This window comes from Phyllostomus discolor, chromosome X (assembly GCF_004126475.2).
Source record: "Phyllostomus discolor isolate MPI-MPIP mPhyDis1 chromosome X, mPhyDis1.pri.v3, whole genome shotgun sequence".
NCBI classification, from domain to species: domain Eukaryota; kingdom Metazoa; phylum Chordata; class Mammalia; order Chiroptera; family Phyllostomidae; genus Phyllostomus; species Phyllostomus discolor.
The window spans coordinates 103,164,116-103,181,697 of NC_050198.1; the positions used below are offsets into that span (position 1 = coordinate 103,164,116).

The 17,582-nt window shown below is 37.3% G+C and overlaps 2 pseudogenes; one reads left to right on the forward strand and one right to left on the reverse strand.

Annotated features, from left to right (window-relative positions):
- Positions 1-5,669: 5,669 nt before the first annotated feature.
- Positions 5,670-6,279, reverse strand: LOC114505469 (annotated as a pseudogene).
- An 8,062-nt stretch (positions 6,280-14,341) lies between these two features.
- On the forward strand, positions 14,342-17,219 carry LOC114504901 (annotated as a pseudogene).
- Positions 17,220-17,582: the final 363 nt, after the last annotated feature.

The following is a 17,582-nucleotide window of genomic DNA, read 5'->3' on the forward strand; positions in this document are numbered from 1 at the left end:
TGTTGTGTAGTTTTCTGAATACAGGTCTTTTACTTCCTTGGTTAGATTTATTCCTAGGTATTTTATTTTTCTTTTTGCTATGTCAAATGCGATTTTTCCCTGACTTCTGTTTCTGCTGTTTCATTGTTGGTGTACAGAAATGCCTTTGACTTCTGGATATTGACTTTGTATCCCACAGTTTTGCCAAATTCCTTTATTAGGTCAAGCAGTTTTTTAGCAGAGTCTATAGGATTTTCTAGGTACACTATCATGTCATCTGCAAACAGTGACAGTTTTGTTTCCTCCTTTCCAATTTGGATGCCTTTTATTTCCTTTTCTGATTGCTGTGGCTAAAACTTCCAATACTATATGGAATAGAAGTGATGAAAGTGGACAGCCTTGTCTTGTTCCTGATCTTAGTGGAAAAGATTTTAGTTTTTGCCCACTGAGTATAATGTTGGCTGTAGGTCTCTCATATATGGCCTTTATTATGTTGAGGAATGCTCCCTCTATTCCCACTTTGCTGAGTGTTTTTATCATAAATGGGTGCTGTACCTTATCAAATGTTTTTTCCATATCTATTGACATGATCATGTGATTTTTGTCTTTGCCTTTGTTATGTGATGTATTACATTTACTGATTTGTGAATATTGTACCATCCTTGCATCCCTGGGATGAATCCCACTTGGTCATGGTGTACGATCTTTTTAATGTATTGTTGGATGTGGTTTGCCAATATTTTGTTGAGGATTTTAGCATCTGTGTTCATCAGCAATACTGGCCTGAAGTTTTCTTCCTTTGTTGTGTCTTTATCTGGTTGTGGGATTAGGATGATGCTGCCTTCATAAAAAGAGTTTGGGAGTCTTCCATCATTTTGGATTTTTTGGAATAGTCTGTGAAGAATAGGGATTAGCTCTTTCTTAAATGCTTTGTAGAATTCTCCTGTGAAACCATCCAGTCCAGGGCTTTTGTGTGTTGAGAGTTTTTTGATTACTGCTTCAATTTCATCTGCTGTTTTTGGTCAGTTCAGGCTTTCTGTTTCTTTTTTATTGAGTTTTGGGAGATTATATTTTTCTAGAAATTTGTCCATTTCACCTAGGTTTTCAAATTTCTTGGCATACAGTTCTTCATAGTAATTTCTACAAACCTTTGTATTTCTGTGGTGTCAGTTGTAATCTCTCCTCTTTCATTTCTAAATGTGTTTATTTGGATCCTTTCTCTTTTTTTCTTGATGAGCCTGCTTAAAGGCTTGTCAATTTTGTTAATCTTTTCAAAGAACCAGCTCCTGGATTCATTGATCCTTAGGTTTGTGCTTTTAGTCTCTATGTCATTTAATTCTGCTCTGATCTTGGTTATTTCCTTCCTTCTGCTTGCTCTGGGCTGTCTTTATTGTTTTTCCTCGAGTTTTTGTAGATGTAGGGTTAGGTGTTTGTTTGAAATGTTTCTCTCTTTTTTAGGTAGGCCTGTATCACTATGAACTTCCCTCTCAGGACTGCCTTGGCTGTGTCCCATAAATTTTGGGTTGTTGTGAGTTCATTTTCATTTGTTATCAGAAAATTTTTGATTTCTTCCCTTATTTCATTCTTGACCCATTCATGGTTTAATAGCATGCTATTCAATCTCCATGATTTTGAGTGTTTCAGGTTTCTTCTCTTGGGGTTGGTTTCTAGTTTCAGTCCCCTGTGGTCAGAGAAAATGTTTGGTATAATTTCAATTTTCTTAAATTTCTTGAGGCTTGCTTTGTGTCCTATAATGTGGTCTATCTTTGAAAATGTTCCATGTGCGTTTGAAAAGAATGTGTATTTTGCTTCTTTGGGATGAAGGGCTCTATATAAAGCAGTTAACTCAATTTCCTCTAGGGCATTGTTCAATGACACAATATCTTTGTTGATATTTTGTTTGGGATATCTGTCCATTTTTGACAGTGGGGTGTTAAAATCCCCTACTATAATTGTGTTACTCTCAATATCCTTCTTAAAGTCCTCTAAGATTTTCTTCATGTATTTGGGTGCTCCAATGTTGGGTGCATATATGTTGACAATGTTTATGTCTTCTTGGTGGATTCTTCCCTTGAGTATTATGAAGTGGCCTTCTGGGTCTCTTTTTATGGCCCTTTTTTGGAAGTCTATTTTGTCTGATATGAGTATTACTACCCTGGCTTTTTTTCCTGTCCATTTGCTTGGAAAATTTGTTTCCAGCCCTTCACTTTTAGTCTGTGTACATCTTTTGTCCTGAGGTGCGTCTCTTGTAGGCAACATATGTGTGGGTCATGCTTTCTTATCCATTCTGCTATTCTTTGTCTTGTAATTGGAGCATTTAATCCATTTACATTTAAGGTTATTACTGATAGGTGCTTATTCATTGCCATTTTCATACCTGTGTTCCTCTCTCTCTCTCTCTTTCTCTCTTCCTTCTTTTCCTTAAAGCAGTCCCTTTAGCATCTCTTGCAGAGCTGGTTTGGTGGAGGTGTATTCTTTTAGACTTCTTTTGTCTGGGAAGCTTCTTATTTGACCTTCTATCTTGATTGAGAGCCTTGCTTGTAAAGTAGCCTTGGTTCCAGACCTCTGGTTCGCATTACTTGGAATAATTCTTGCCAATCTCTTCTGGCTTGGAGTGTTTCCATTGAGAAGTCAGCTGCTAGCCTTATTGGGGCTCCCTTGTATGTTACTTTCTGTTTCTCCCTTGCTGCTTTTAAGATTCTCTCTTTGTCTTGGTATTTTGCCATTTTAATAATGATATGTCTTGATGTGACCCTCTTTGGGTTCCTCTTGATTGGAACTCTCTGTGTTTCCTGGATTTGTGTGACTTTTTCTCTCATCAAATTAGGGAGGTTTTCCATCATTACTTTTTCAAATAGGTATTCTATCCCTTGCTCTTCTCCTTCTCCTTCTGGTATCCCTATTATACGGATATTATTACATTTCATATTGTCTTGCATTTCTCTTAATCCCTCTTCATTCTTTCTGAGCCTCTTTTCCTTTTCTTGCTCTTTCTGGGTGTTTTCTTCTACTTTGTCCTCTAGCTCGCTGATCCGATCTTCTGCTTCATCGATCCTGCTTTTCATTCCTTCTACTGTGTTCTTCAGTTCAGAAATTGTATTCTTCATTTCCTCTTGGTCCTTGTTGATAGTTTCTATTTCCTTTTTCATGTTGATGTAGTTTTCATTGAGTTCATTGTAGCTTCCCTGTAGTTTCTCGTAGCTCATTGAGCTTCCTGACAATCATTGTTTTGAACTCATTATCTGGTAGTTGAATTGCCTCTATTTCATTTAGCATTCTTTCTGAGGCTTCCTCCTTTCCTTTCATTTGGGGATTGTTTCTTTGTCTTCCCATTGTTTGTGAGACTCTTCTTGTTCACCTCAGCTTCTTAAATTGATCTGTTCTGGCTCCCTGGGTTTACGGTGTGAACTTCTGTGGCAGACTACCTGTGAGACTCAGTGGTGCTGTTTCCTTGATCTCCCAAGCTCACTAGTCTTGGGCTGTCATTTAAGTTGGCTTTGTGTTTGCCTTTGGTTTTTTATTGTTGTTGGGCCTTTCTTTGGTGGTTCCTAACTCACCAGCTGGTTAAGTGAGGGTCACTCTGTCCACCACCTTCTGTATTTTGTTGTGCTGGTGAGGGCAGGTTGTGTTGAAGCTGGTTCTTCCATATGTATAAGGTTTAAAGAATTCTCTCTTGCTCTTGTTCAGTTGTTTGTATGGGGTACTGTCTCTACTGTTTAGTTGTATTTCCAGATAGGTCCTGAATTGATTTTTGTTTGTGTGGTTACTACTCCCTCCTTCACCTTCTCCTGTTATCTGTTAGTGGTTCCTTTGTTGTTGGGTTTCCTCTTCCAGTAGGTATCCTGGTGTTCACCTCCTCCACCTACTCTTTTTTGTGATCAGCTGGAGGGGGAAGGCAAAATGGTTTAAGACAGCAAGAGAGTATTCTATGATATTTACAGTAGCAGCAAGTAGAGAAGAGATAGGAGATCCTTTGACTATGTGTAGTGTTAACCGTGATCTTCCACCCAGCTAGCTGATTTTTAGAAAGGATGGAAAGAAGATAAGACTCTTGTTGGGGGAGGAAGGATTGTGAGTTGGATCTATAAAGCAGAGAGGTTGTGGGCGGTCAGATTCTGGGGTAAGGTGAGAGTAAAGGATAGTAAATAGGTGTAGTGTGTGAGAGAATAGAGTTAACCACTACAGTAATAGCGTTCAGGAAACTTTGAAATGGGCTAAGATCTGGGAGGGGTGTTGTGAAGTAATTACAATTGCATGGAACAGCAATTATTTATAATCATAATAGGGCAACAATCATATGACAGAATCTATGAGATTTAGGTAACAAGATTAGGGAGTACAGAACCTCGAGTAGTGTGCTAATGGGACACAGGTGAGTTAAAGGACAGTAGATTAGCAATACACTATGAAAGAGATATCAGGGGAAAGCTGTCAGGTCATACAATATAACCATCCTAGCAAAGCAGACTATACAAAAAGAAGAGGGATACAAAAATAGTATTTAAAAAGATGTAAGAATACTGGAAAAATAATAATAATACAAATATGCAATAACTTGCAGGTTCTCTGTAATAGCAGAGTGAAATTTGTCTCACTGTCCCAGCTGTTGTGATGCTTCTTCTTTGGGTTCAAGTTTGGTCTTTTCACAGATCCAGAATTTTGTCTCACTTGTAGGTATTTAGAAAAAATTTAAAAAAATAAAAATAAAAAAGGCAGACAAAGAAAGGAAGAAGAGATAAAATTGGAGGAAAGGAAGGAGGAAGGAATAAAATAAGAAAGCAGGAAAGAGGAAGAAGAAATAAAAGAGAATAAAAATGTTAAAAATTAAAAAATTAAGAATTGTTAAACAAAATAGAATAAAATTAAAAAGTCTCTTGGTTTCAAAGTGGCGAAACCAGTTTTTCTGCTCTTGCTGGCTGCAGCAGGCTGAGGGATGATTGGTATGGCTTTTCTTCCTGGGTCAGTGGCGTGCCCACTGGCTCCCACACTGCCTGGGAAGCTAATGTGGCTCCTCATCCTTTCGCTCTGGGTGTGGGAATCAGGCCTTTCCCCAGGGTTACTGCTGTGGACTGGGGTGCGGGGATGTTCTCCCGGCAGCACCCTCGGCTGGGTGGCTGGGAGGCTGGAGTGATTGATTGCTTTAGGAGAATTCCCCAAACAGTGTCTGTATTTTCATTGCTTCCTCTTAAGAAATTCCTCCTGTTCAAGGCTGCTGCTCCACACAGTGGCCTGGCTTCTCCCGCTGCCTCCAAACTCTCCAGCCAGACCAGTGACTGTGGGGGCGGGGCCTGCTGCTCGACCCAGCCTCTCCAGTGTCCACAGCTTCCAAAGGTGCTCAGAGCCCTTGTGTGTTTGCTAGCACCTGGATTCCTCCCAGTGCCTCTCAGACCGTGTTTGCCTGGGGAGGGAACCCCTTGGGGCTCTCTCCCAAGGACTCTGTGGCAAACCCAACAGCGGGCACTGGGCCTGGGGCTGCAGCCCCCAGACCCCATGCTGGTCCCTGGGACCCTACCTTGTTGCAGCACTCTTCTTAGGGTCTGGTTTTCCAGTTCCGCCACAATCCTTGGTCCCCTGTTTTCACATATGCTGAAGTATGTTGGTTGCTTGCTTCTCTACTCCATAGATCGGCCAGGATTTTCTCCCCTGAGCAGAGGGAAGCCAAATCTGTTCATTCCTACTCTGAGGCCATCTTAGTCCACTCCCCACCCCCCAACCAGGTTCCTTTTGAGTTTGTTTACCAGCAGCTCATTGGACCAGATGGAGTTGTCAGTGTAGATGCACACCTCCTCTGCTGTCAGGGGGATGGGCTCCTTCATCTTTGAGGCCATGAACAGGCAAGTAGCCCCCAGCAGCTGCAGGCAGCTCTTCTTTAAGGGCTCCAGGGACAGGAAGTGGTCCAGGTAGCTCATAGGCAGGGGAAGACCTCCTCTTCATACTTAGGCTCCTTACAGACCTCCAGCACCCAGGTGGGCACAATCTTACGCATGGATGGCAGGATCTCCTTTTGCACACACTTAAAGTACAACACAGATGGTGCACAGGTCTCTTCAGCCTTGAGCATGGCCCGGAGTACATGGTCATTGAAAAGGTTGGCATCCAGGTACATTCGGGTACTTTCGGCGGATGGTCTCCACCTCGCAGCACAGGAGCTGGTCCTCCATGGCTGGGGCTCTGCTGGTTGCTGGGGCTGGTGGTGACTCCAGGGCTCAGTCCACACTCATCTCTAGCTCCTGTGCCCGGTGCTCCCCTGAGCTCTTCTGCCCCTTGCCAGAGAGCACAGACCCTGCTGCTCAGTGTTACTGTGCCAACAGCCCTCTGCGTAATGTTTTCTATATTGGCTGCACCAATTTACATTCTCAGCAATAGTGTACAAAGGTTTGCTTTTCTATGCATCCTTGCCAACACTTATTTGTTGTCTTTTTTTATGATAATCATTCTAACAGGTGTAAGGTGATAATCTTGTGGTTTTCATTTGAATATCCCTGATGTTAAGCATCTTTTCTTGCACCTGTTTACAATCTGTATGTCTTCTTTGGGGGGAAAAAAAGCCTATGCAGGTCCTCTATCCATTATTTCATTGATTTTTTAAATACTATTGAGTGTTTTAATTCTGTTGAGTTATTTGAGTTTCTTATATACAGGGTCTAGCACAAATAACGCCCCTTTTTATTACAAAATCTTTTATTACCAAATCATAAGTATGTAATTGTATAACATAATGATATCACACTCAAGCACACCATATGACATTTTAGGTGAAATGTTCAAATTAAAATTATAAATTATCACACCCATATGATTATCCTACCAACCACACGGAAGCAAGTGTTTGTTCTGCTGGACCCTGTATTTTGCATATTAACCTCTTATCAGATATATCATTTGAAAATATTATCTCCCACTTAGTAGGTTGATTTTTCATTCTATTGATGATTTCCCTTGCTGTATGAAAGCTTCTTAATTTGATGTAATTTCAGCTGTTTATTTTTGCTTTTGTTGCCTGTGCTTTTGGAATCATTCCCCCAAAATTATCACCAAGACCAAGGTCAAAGAGATTACTGCCGATATTTTCTTCTAGGAGTTTATAGTTTCAGGCCTTAGATTCAAGTCTGTAATCCATTTTCAGTTAATTTTTGAAGATAGTGGTTGAGGTTCATTATTTTTCATGTGGCTGTCCAGTTTTCCCAAAAACATTTGTAGAAGAAACTGTCCTTTCTAAATTGCGTATTCTTGGCTTCTTTGTCATGAACTAGTTAACCATATTTGTGTTGGTATATTTCTAGATTGTTTATACTACTCCACTGATCTATGTTTCTATTTTTATGCTAATACTATACTGTTTTTATCACTAAGTTTGTGACATAGTTTGAAATCAGGGAGCATTATGCCTGAAGCTTTGTTTTTATCCTTCAAGATTGCTTTGTCTGGCTACTGAGTTTTTTTGTGGTTCCATACAAATTTCAGGATTGTTTGTTCTATTTCTGTGTAAAATGCCCTTATAATTTTGATAGGAATTGCAGTGAATCTGTTGATTGCTTGGGCAATATAGACATTTTAACAATATTAATTCTTCCAGACCATGATCTTAGAATATTATTTCATTTATTTGTGTGTTTTCCAATTTCTTTCATTAGTATCTTATAGTTTTTGTTGTATAGTTCTTTCATCTTCTTTGTTAAATGAAGATGGTATTTTATGTTCTTGATATAATTATAAATGGATTTTTCTTATTTTTTTCTGATACTTTGTTATTAGAGTATTAGTGAATTTTCCAGTTCTCTTCTGGTTAAATCAGATTTACTTTTATGTACTGTTGATACTTAGTTAGAAAGACAGAGACCAGACCACTTCTCAGTGCTGACATAATTCCTTATGCCTACTCAAAATCTCAATTTTACCTGAAATTCAACATGTCCAATAATGAAATAATGGTCTCTCTACCATCACCAAACACACACACACACACACACACACACACACCTGGAGGGAAGTGTTCTCTATCCAGTTTAAGCAACACAAGTGTCACCCTTAGCACCTTTTCCCCCTTACTTCCCATAATGTATCCATCACTAAAGCCTTATGTTTACTGCCTAAATTTATCTAAATATATCTATGTGTAACCAGCTCTATTCCAATACACTATCCAAAATTATCGTGTTTGGAATAGGCAAGATAGTCACCTAATCTATCTCCTTGTTTCCATTCTCTCCCTTCCCTAAAATATTGTCTTTCCATTCAGCGGATTCCAAATCATAATAATAATTTCAAATTGTAAATTCAGTCATGCCACTCTTAAACCCATTCCTTGGTTTTTTACTGCATTAAGTGTTAAGCATTAATCCTTACTATAGCCTCCAATACTTTGTACTGCTTATAGAGTCTACATCTAGAACATGATTTCAATGCAAAATGCAGTCTCCTCCTCATTCTCTAGGGTGTTTCAGCCACATTGGCCTTCTTTTAATTCCCAAACTGCCATGCTACTGCTTACAACGAGGTCTTCACATATATTGTTCCCTTTGCCTGGAATGTTGTTTAGGGATGTCTGAAGAGGAAAGTTGTATCCTCCTTCTGTAGTAGAATACAGGAAGGCAGCAAAACCCTAATGCAGCGATATGTTACCAATGGGATAGGCACGGGGTTCAACTTGAATAAGAGATAAAATGGTATTTAATGGTGCTTTGGGGGCTTTAAAGAAAAGATGACATAGAAGTAAACTATGTCCTAACAGATGCCAACCTGATAAATCAAGACCCACACAAGTATTCCCCCTCTACAACTGATAACTACAGACCACATAAACCCAACCTAATGCTGAAACTCAGAATCAACCCATGGGAAGATGAGGAAACATTTAATGGAATCAGGGTTCATAGTATAACTTCAATTCACTTATAAAAAGTGTTTTATCTCTTGCACACGTGTTTTGGGACTGAAATCTGTACCCTATGTAATATGCTGAATATACATTAGAGTGGAACCTCGGTTCTCAAACTTAATTTCTTCGAGAAGGCTGTTCAAGGAGTGATTTGTTTGAAAGCCAAATCTCCTGTGTTTGTTGCCTGAGGGATATATGACTGATTATACAAGTATCAGCATGAAAGGGTTGTCAGGTCAAGAACTGAGAACTGTTCAGCAACTGAGACATTTTTTCCATGAACAACTTGGTGGAGATCCAAATTTTCAGAGATAGGAGACATTTGGGAACTGAGCTTTGACTGTATTTATTTTGTGTGATTGTTCAATTAATGTCAATTCACTGTACGAGATTATAAAGTTCATGGGAATGGAGACTGCTCCTGTTTAATATATCCCCAACACTATCATATTTCCTGATGCATAGTTTGCACTGTTTATTTTCTAAGTGTATGATTAGACAAAAATTACAATGATAAATGATTGACTTTAAAAAAGAAAACCCTGTATTAATTTTGTAGGGCTGCAATAACAAAGTACCACACCTGGGTGGCTTATAACAACAGAAATGTATTGTTTTACAGTTCTGGTGGCTGAAAGTCTGAAATGAAGGGGCCATTAGGGTCATGCTCCCTCTGAAATCAGTAGAGGAATCTTTCCTTGCCTCTCTTAACTTCTGGTGGTTTTCTGGCAATGTTTGCTATTTTTTTTTTTTGGCTTGCAGCTACATTACTCTAATTTCTGCCATTGTTATCACACAGCATTTTCCCTATGTGTCTTTGTCTCTTCGCTTGGTCATTTTTTATGAGGATACCAGTTATATTGGGAGTCAATCAGTTGTTGTTTCTCTCACATTAATGTTTCTCTCTCTGTCTGTCTAAAAAACATCAATAAACATGTTTTTTAAAAATAAAAATCACCCTGTGCTTAGTGCTACAAAGAGAACTTCCATGGTTAAAAATACAAAAAAGAAATAAATTGGTTGTATTGGCATTCTCTTTATATGGCCTTAGCAAGATAGCATGTTCTCAAGGCCTCAGATATACTTGTTAAGTGTTGGCTAATTAATCTTATAAAAAAAAAAAACAACAAACCACCGGCCTTTCACTCATACCTAACCAAGAGCCAACAAATTGTGAACTACCCAGCTTACAGACTGCAAATATATATATATATATATATATATATATATATATATATATAATTTTGGCAATGTAGACAGAACATCTAGCATTGAGTTGGTTTACATTCATATAGCCATTACAAGTGTGCTTTCTCCTCCACACCAGACATTTAAACATTTCAGTGTTTAGGTTTATTATTTCTATATTTGGCTTCTTTAAATAAGTTTATAATTCAAGTAACCAAAGATTGTCTCAAACAGTGGAAACTGCCATAGGTGTCATTGTTATTTTAAAGTACAATGTGTGCATGTGAAACACCCAAATTGATTATAAGACTAGTTATAAATGTTTGTACATCTTTCCTTATTGAGTAGGCATGAGGTGTGCTTAGTTTCTCATTTTTAAGGTCTTTTCCAACTTTTCCAAGTAAATGAGAGTTGTGGTAGAAGTTAAAGAGGGAAAGAGGGGATGAATAGGAGAACCTAAAACTACCTGGAGAGTAAAAATAGTAAATTTAGTTCACCATCAAACAGAAAAGTAATGAGGAGGAGATGTGTTAGGTAATATTGAGTTGAAAATCCTAAGCCTGCACAAAGCCCCAGGCAACCTTTTGAGGCTTGGTTATTATACATATATGTCCTCCTTTTTCTCTGCAAATGATTTATGCCTCATTACTGGTGTCTTCTCTACAAGATATTTTGACTTTTTGACAATAGAATTTTAAAGAGTGCTTTTGGGCCGGAAAAAAAAATATCTATGCATTTATAGCAGGTAAACACATACCTGGTTCACTTTTGTTTTCTGGACCAACCTGGTATGTGTATATTGTAAACAATCATTTCCTTTGGCTTTAATTAAGACTATGAATTCCTGAGATCATGAACCTCATCATCTTTATATTCTGATATACACATACTGTGATACCATGAGACTTATCCTCTCAAGTGTCTAGGTAACATGTGTATTTGGTCTGATTATACTGGGGAAAACATGCTTCTTCATAATGATGTCTCCAATCCTGGTTATGGCTCTATTTCTAATCAGCTCTTAAGCCGAGTGATTCTTTCTGCAGCCATGGCTACATCTAGTCACTGACACTGGCACCTATTAGGAAGTCTCTAAGAGGTACAAAAGTAAGGCATGCAGCTGATTATTGAGTCTGATATGATTTCCAGAGAATTTCTAAGGAAGCATACAAACTGCATTCATCACAGAAACTCTCTGTAGGTTTACAACAGCTCACAATCTATGAGTTCAAAGAATTGAACCGAATAGAATTAATCAGGATTGAATATCAACAATGTTGTTTCTAAATTGTTTATTTCTCCCCCCCCCCCCGAATTATTTTCAATCCCAATTTAAACAACAGAATATGGTTCCCTTCATTCTCAAATGCATTACTGGCTAATTCCATATAACTTGAAACAAATTAAAGTTATATTGTACCAGACAATTTTAAAAGGTTGCCTTATTTTTCAATAGACAATGTATATGCAATATGAATTGATATAACGGCAAGCTCCTTTATGTTCTCAATATAACTGACCTTACAACTTTTAATAAAAAGTTTTATTAACCTTTACAACTTTTAATAAAAAGTAAATATATGCCAACTGCATAAAATTGATGAAACACAAAAGAGAACAAAAAACAAAAATATGTTCTATATCGCCATCCAGAGAAAATCATTGTTAACATTTTTGTGTATCTATATAGTCAAACTTTGGTTCTCAAACATCTCCCATCTCAAACAATTCAGTTCTTGATCAAGTTGTTCATGGAAAAAAATGTCTCGATTGTTGAAAAAGCTTTGATTCTCAACCTGACAACATTTTCATGCTGATACCTGTATGAACAGTCACATGTCTCTTAGGTAGCACACAAAGCTGATCCAGTTTTTGAACAAATAGCTTCCTGAGCAGCCTTCCAGAAGGAATTAAGTTCAAGAACCAAGTTTCCTCTGTATATTTTTAGTTACTTTTATAGCTACATTTCTGTATATATCCCAAAGTGGTTCCATATTGTACAAACTTTTTTGAAGCCTATATTTTAACTTAGCACTGAGCTGTATTTTCACATGTCAATAAGTATTCTTCAACAACATGATTTTTAATGGCAGTATACCTTACCTCCATGTAGACTTACTATAGTTAAAAGAATTTTCTATTACTGGACAATTTGATTGTTTCTAATTTTCCAATATTATAAATAATATGAAAATCTTTATGTATTATACTTGCATACATCTTTGATGATTTCTTTAGTGTAAATTATTAGGAAAGGAAATGCTAGATAAAAAATTATGCATATTTTAGGACTTATTATGTTTGTTGCCAAACTATTACTAGCATTGTCATAACATGTTTACATTACATGTTTATATCATGTTGCTGTAGAAAGAGAACCCATCAGTTTTTTAATATGAAGAAACAGCTAGATGAATATTTAAATGTTTATACTTACTTTGTTTTGCACATGATAAAACATCTGCACCTAAATGCATTTATTTCTGTCTAGCTATTAATTATGTGCCAAACTAATGTTGTACGCTTTTTTTTTTTATTATATTCAGGACACTACACAGAAGCTTTTACCTTAATGCAGATATCACTAAATGAGAATGGAAAAAGCAGAGCACCAAGTAATTTTCCATCACAAAGTTGAGCATTTCCAGAGTGTGTGTTCTCTGGACATACAATGTAAATGAAAATGTAGTGGGGTCAAAATGGCATGAGACTTTCAACAGTCCTATATCAAGTGCCTACTTTGTACACAGTGTTATGCTAAATACCATGAATTTGCATGTTCATGGGGTGAGGGAGAATGGTGCAAATTTATATATGGAAACACAGAGGCTCTGCTTTCAACAACTGCCAGTAAATGGTTGCTAGAGAATGAGATACTTGATTAAAATGCTTTATGGGGGATGTAGTAAAGCCATCTCACCAAACAAAAACAAATCTATATGAGTAGATTAAAACTATAACATTTGGTTTGTAATGATCATAACTAAAGTTTGTTCTAATAAGTCTGTATTTTAATTTCAGTACTATACTCCTAATCTGAGAAAGAACTTTCCAAATTCATGCTATAATGCAAAAAGAAGTAATCGCAGAATGTAGACAAATGGAATATTTTCAAATCAGTCTTGACAGTGTTGGTCCATTGTGAAAATTGTTGTAGAAGAAAAGAATATATGATCATAAAAGGAAGACTGAGATGGGGATAAAGAGAGGTCAAATTCATGTAAAGCATTTGTGCTATGATTTATTAAATTGATTCTTTACATTGGTTCTTGGTCACTTGCTGTGTTATCAGCACTGTGCTAGGCCCTATGGAGAGCAAGACAATCAAATAAGGTAAGGTGCCACCCTTATCTAGTGGAGAATAACAATGGGAAATAATAATAATGGATAATTTATATTGAAGGCTTAATATATGGATCAAGGTTCTTGGTTGCAAGAAAACAAATGACTTTGGATAAATTGAACCAAAAGGGCAGTTCATATACTTCCAGTCTAATGGGACCAGAGAACCAAAGTTGAAGTTTTCACAGGTTGCACTAATGAGATCACAGACACTAGAAACCACTACTAGATCTTATACCATCACTATTTCCAGTTATTTGTCATAGTTGCTGCTACTGCCTACACTCATCACCCGAGTTATTTCTGGATGATCCTAATGTCCTCACATTTCTAGCTTCCATTCAAAGTTTGGTGTGTGATTATGATAGGCAGAGGCTTAATATTCTCACGCCTTACTTGCAAGGGAGGTTGTGAAAATAATTTTCAGTTCCTATAGTGGGAAGTGAGATATGCCTCATAAAGTAAAGGATTGCCAAAACATAAGCAGATTTTCAAGATGCTGTGCAGCTATAAGGAATTATAAATATCCATTATGGTTAGATACTATCCTAAGTAATACATATGTGTGTGTGTGTGTGTTTTGTGTGTGTACGTGTGTGTGTAAAAGATCTGTATTGAAAAAGTCCAGTCATTGTTAATATAACAAGAATGGTTTGCACAACATTGATGTAACCTGGCAGCCAAGGAGAGTGGACTGGAATGCACACACATGAACAATACCAGTCAGTGGGGGCAGTAGACGCTGTTGAGTGAGCATGTATACTGTGTGACTGTCACATTCAAAATGACTGAGCAAGTAAAGTCATGCATCTGTATCCAATTTTGCATTAAGCTTGAACATTCCTCTTCAGAAACTTTTCAGATGATTCAGAAGGCCGCAGCTATGGGCAACTGGTGATTGGCAGCTTCATCACGACAACATGTCCACTCATGCATCCTGTCTCCTGCAGAGTTTTTTGGTGAAACATCAAATCACTCAGGTGACTCAGCACCCCCTATAGCCCAGATTTGGTGCCCTGTGACTTCTGGATTTTCCCAAAAATAAAATCACCTTTGAAATGCATTAAATGCTTTGGAAGTCAAATGAGTCAGTTCTCCCATTTCATTGGTCAGAACTACACATGTAATCATGTTTATGTTAAAAGGGGTATAAAAGTATAATCCTCTATATATCCATAAATAGAAAGAGAAGGAGGCTTAGGGGGAATATTAATAATGTCTACCACAGTAGACACTATTTTTAGTAGCACCTTCAATTTTGAAGAAAAGTAAGCAGGGTTTAAGTAAGGTTGTAGTAAATAATGGAACTGGAATATGAATTCTTAAAGATTAAATTAAGTTTTATAATAACAATGATACCTGATATGCATTGAGAAATATTAAGCATAATTTTAATTTTCACAACAATCCTGTCAGATAGGTTGCATCATTGCCTCAGTTTAATAGACAAGAAAGCTCAGACAGTTTCACTAATTTTCTCAAGTTAAATAGCTGGTAAGTAACAGATCAAGCTTAGAAGCAATGGTGCAATTTCAAAGCTCATGTTTTAACCACTGTGTAGCTTCCATATACTATGCTTTCTAACACAATATAAATAATGTGTAGTTTTCAGCTTATTTGAAATGATATAACTGACTACTCAAGTGCTTTTCTAATACATAAATCTTTAGAGCTCCAAGGAATTTTAGAGATTGTCTAGTTCAATTATTTTCTTTCACATTAAGAGACTGAGGCCAAAAGGGAGAAAGAGGTTTATGTAGAGTCATTGTTATTCAGTGGCAGATCTAGGACTCAAGTGAAGACTTGAAGCAATAGTTGGTCATACATTGAAGCCTGCAGAAGTTCTCGTAATCTTTAGATGATAGGATTACCTCAGAAGCACATCCTAGACCATATCTCATCTAGGTTCATCAATGTGTCATTTTTCCTTTATTCACAAAGATATTCTCATTTGTTTGCAGGGAGACTATGGAGTAGGAAGAGAGAGTGAGAGAAAGGTAAACATTTAGGTAGACCAATTAACAAAATCTGAGAGGGAATGATCTATTAAAGGTCTTACAGTGCCTGTTTCTACTTTAATTGTAGAAAATTGTAGTGAATTGAATAAAGGAAAAGGGATAGAAAAGTGGTTTATCATGATCAATTAATGAGTGTCTATCACATTGTACTAAATGGACCCAAATCAGAAATTGATATAAAAAGGTGAGATGAGAAAAGATGAGCAGGTTTCATGTTCTGCTGCCTAGAACACTTTGTAGCATTTTATTACCATTTCAATGTATATTTGTTATGATAGAATAGCTTGTTTAGTAAATATCAATCTTACAGTATTTACAGTTATTTATATTTTACTTAGCATAATTTTATGGGGATCTTAATTGCACAGAGTTATCACAGTGCATTTTTGGAATTAGTGGTTAGAAATCACTGCTTTAAAATTGAATCAGTATTTTTAGGCCTTTATTATTAGTGGAAGGCACCATGTAAGGTGTTTCATTAACTTTTTATAATAGCTTGAAATGCAGGGGCAGTGGGACCAGATAGAGAGGAGGAAGAATTTAATTATTGGTAGTATGAGATCACCAGTGCTTAAGATGAAAGCTATAAATGTGTCCTTCTGATATATAAGTAGTGGCTTTTATGAGAATGTAGTAGTTAGATGTTGGACAGAGTACATTTGTATTAATAGCTATACAATTAAAGTTGATGTTTTTTGATGGTTTTATGCAAGTGATTACAGCTATTATCATTGAAGCTTTAACATGAATTTTGCACCTCTTGGAAATTCCTAAAACCAAATTAAGAGCTATAAGAAACTTCCTCTAACCAAATTGTCACACAAGAAAAGCAGAAATCTATCTAGCTAGCTAGCTAGCTAGCTATCTACCTACCTACTTACCTATCTATCTCTTATCTGTTTAAATTAGGCTTGGAAAGTATCAAAAGTAAGTTATGAGCTTTGAAAAAGTACTTTTGGTGACATCAACTGGAGAAGAACCTATCCAAAACCAAAATTATTATTTCTCTCTAACTAGCAAGTCCTGGCTTTTTATTTCTATTTTATTTTTCCTTTTCCCTACCCTCCACATCCAAGAAGTGGCTAACTTCAGAGCTATGGGGAGTCTCAAGTTCATCCTTTCCTAGCATTTACCTCAATCCAGACTTTTAATAGCCTTTACTTAAATCTTTACAGTATCTCTCCCACCTTGCAGATGCTACCACCACTTCGGACCTTCCTGCGCCCAACCATGGTCAACCCCACCCTGTTCTTCAACATTGCTGCTGATAGTGAGCCTTTGGGCCACGTTTCCTTTGAGCGGTTTGCAGACAAAGTTCTAAAGACAGCAGAAAACTTTTGTGCTCTCAGCACTGAGGGGAAAGGATTTGGTTATAAAGGTTCTGCTTTCACAGAATTATTCTGGGATTTATGTGCCAAGGTGGTGACTTCATACACTACAAGTCCATCAATGGGGAGAAATTTGATGATGAGAATTTCATCCCAAAGCACACAGATCCTGGCATCTTGTCCAACGCAGATGGTTCCCAGTTTTTATCTGCACTGCTAAGACTGAGTGGCTGGAGGGCAAGCATGTGGTCTTCGGCCAGATGACAGATGGCATGGATGTGACAGCCATGGAGTACTACGGGTCCAGCAATGGCAAGACCAGCCAGAAGATCACCATTGCTGACTGTGGACAACTCGAATACATTTGACTTGTGTTTTATCTTAACTACCAGACCATTCCTTCTGTAGCTTGGGAGAGCACCCCTTCACCCCCATCTGCTTGGAATGTTCTATAATTGTGCTCTCAATGCAGTTCATTGGGTTCCATGTTTTCCCTACCCTTTCAAAGTCTAGTTTGATTGCAGAGTTAAGCTTATGATAATGAAATAAAAACTAAACAATAAAAAATTTATAGTATCTCCAACTGGTTTTCCTAACACTGACTATTTCTCTGTCTCATCTAGTGGTTGACAATACTTATTGTATATCAAAATCACATTTAAAAACTTATTAAAACACAGATTTCAGGTTCTGAGTCAGTTTATGACTCAGTAGGTCTGTATGGGCTCAAGAATTTGTACTTGTAACTAGCAAATGAATGATGTCAATGCTGCCATTTCTGGGATCACACTTTGAATAGTCTGACTCTAATCCACTCTTCTTCCTGTACACTTCTGCCAAGTCTACCTT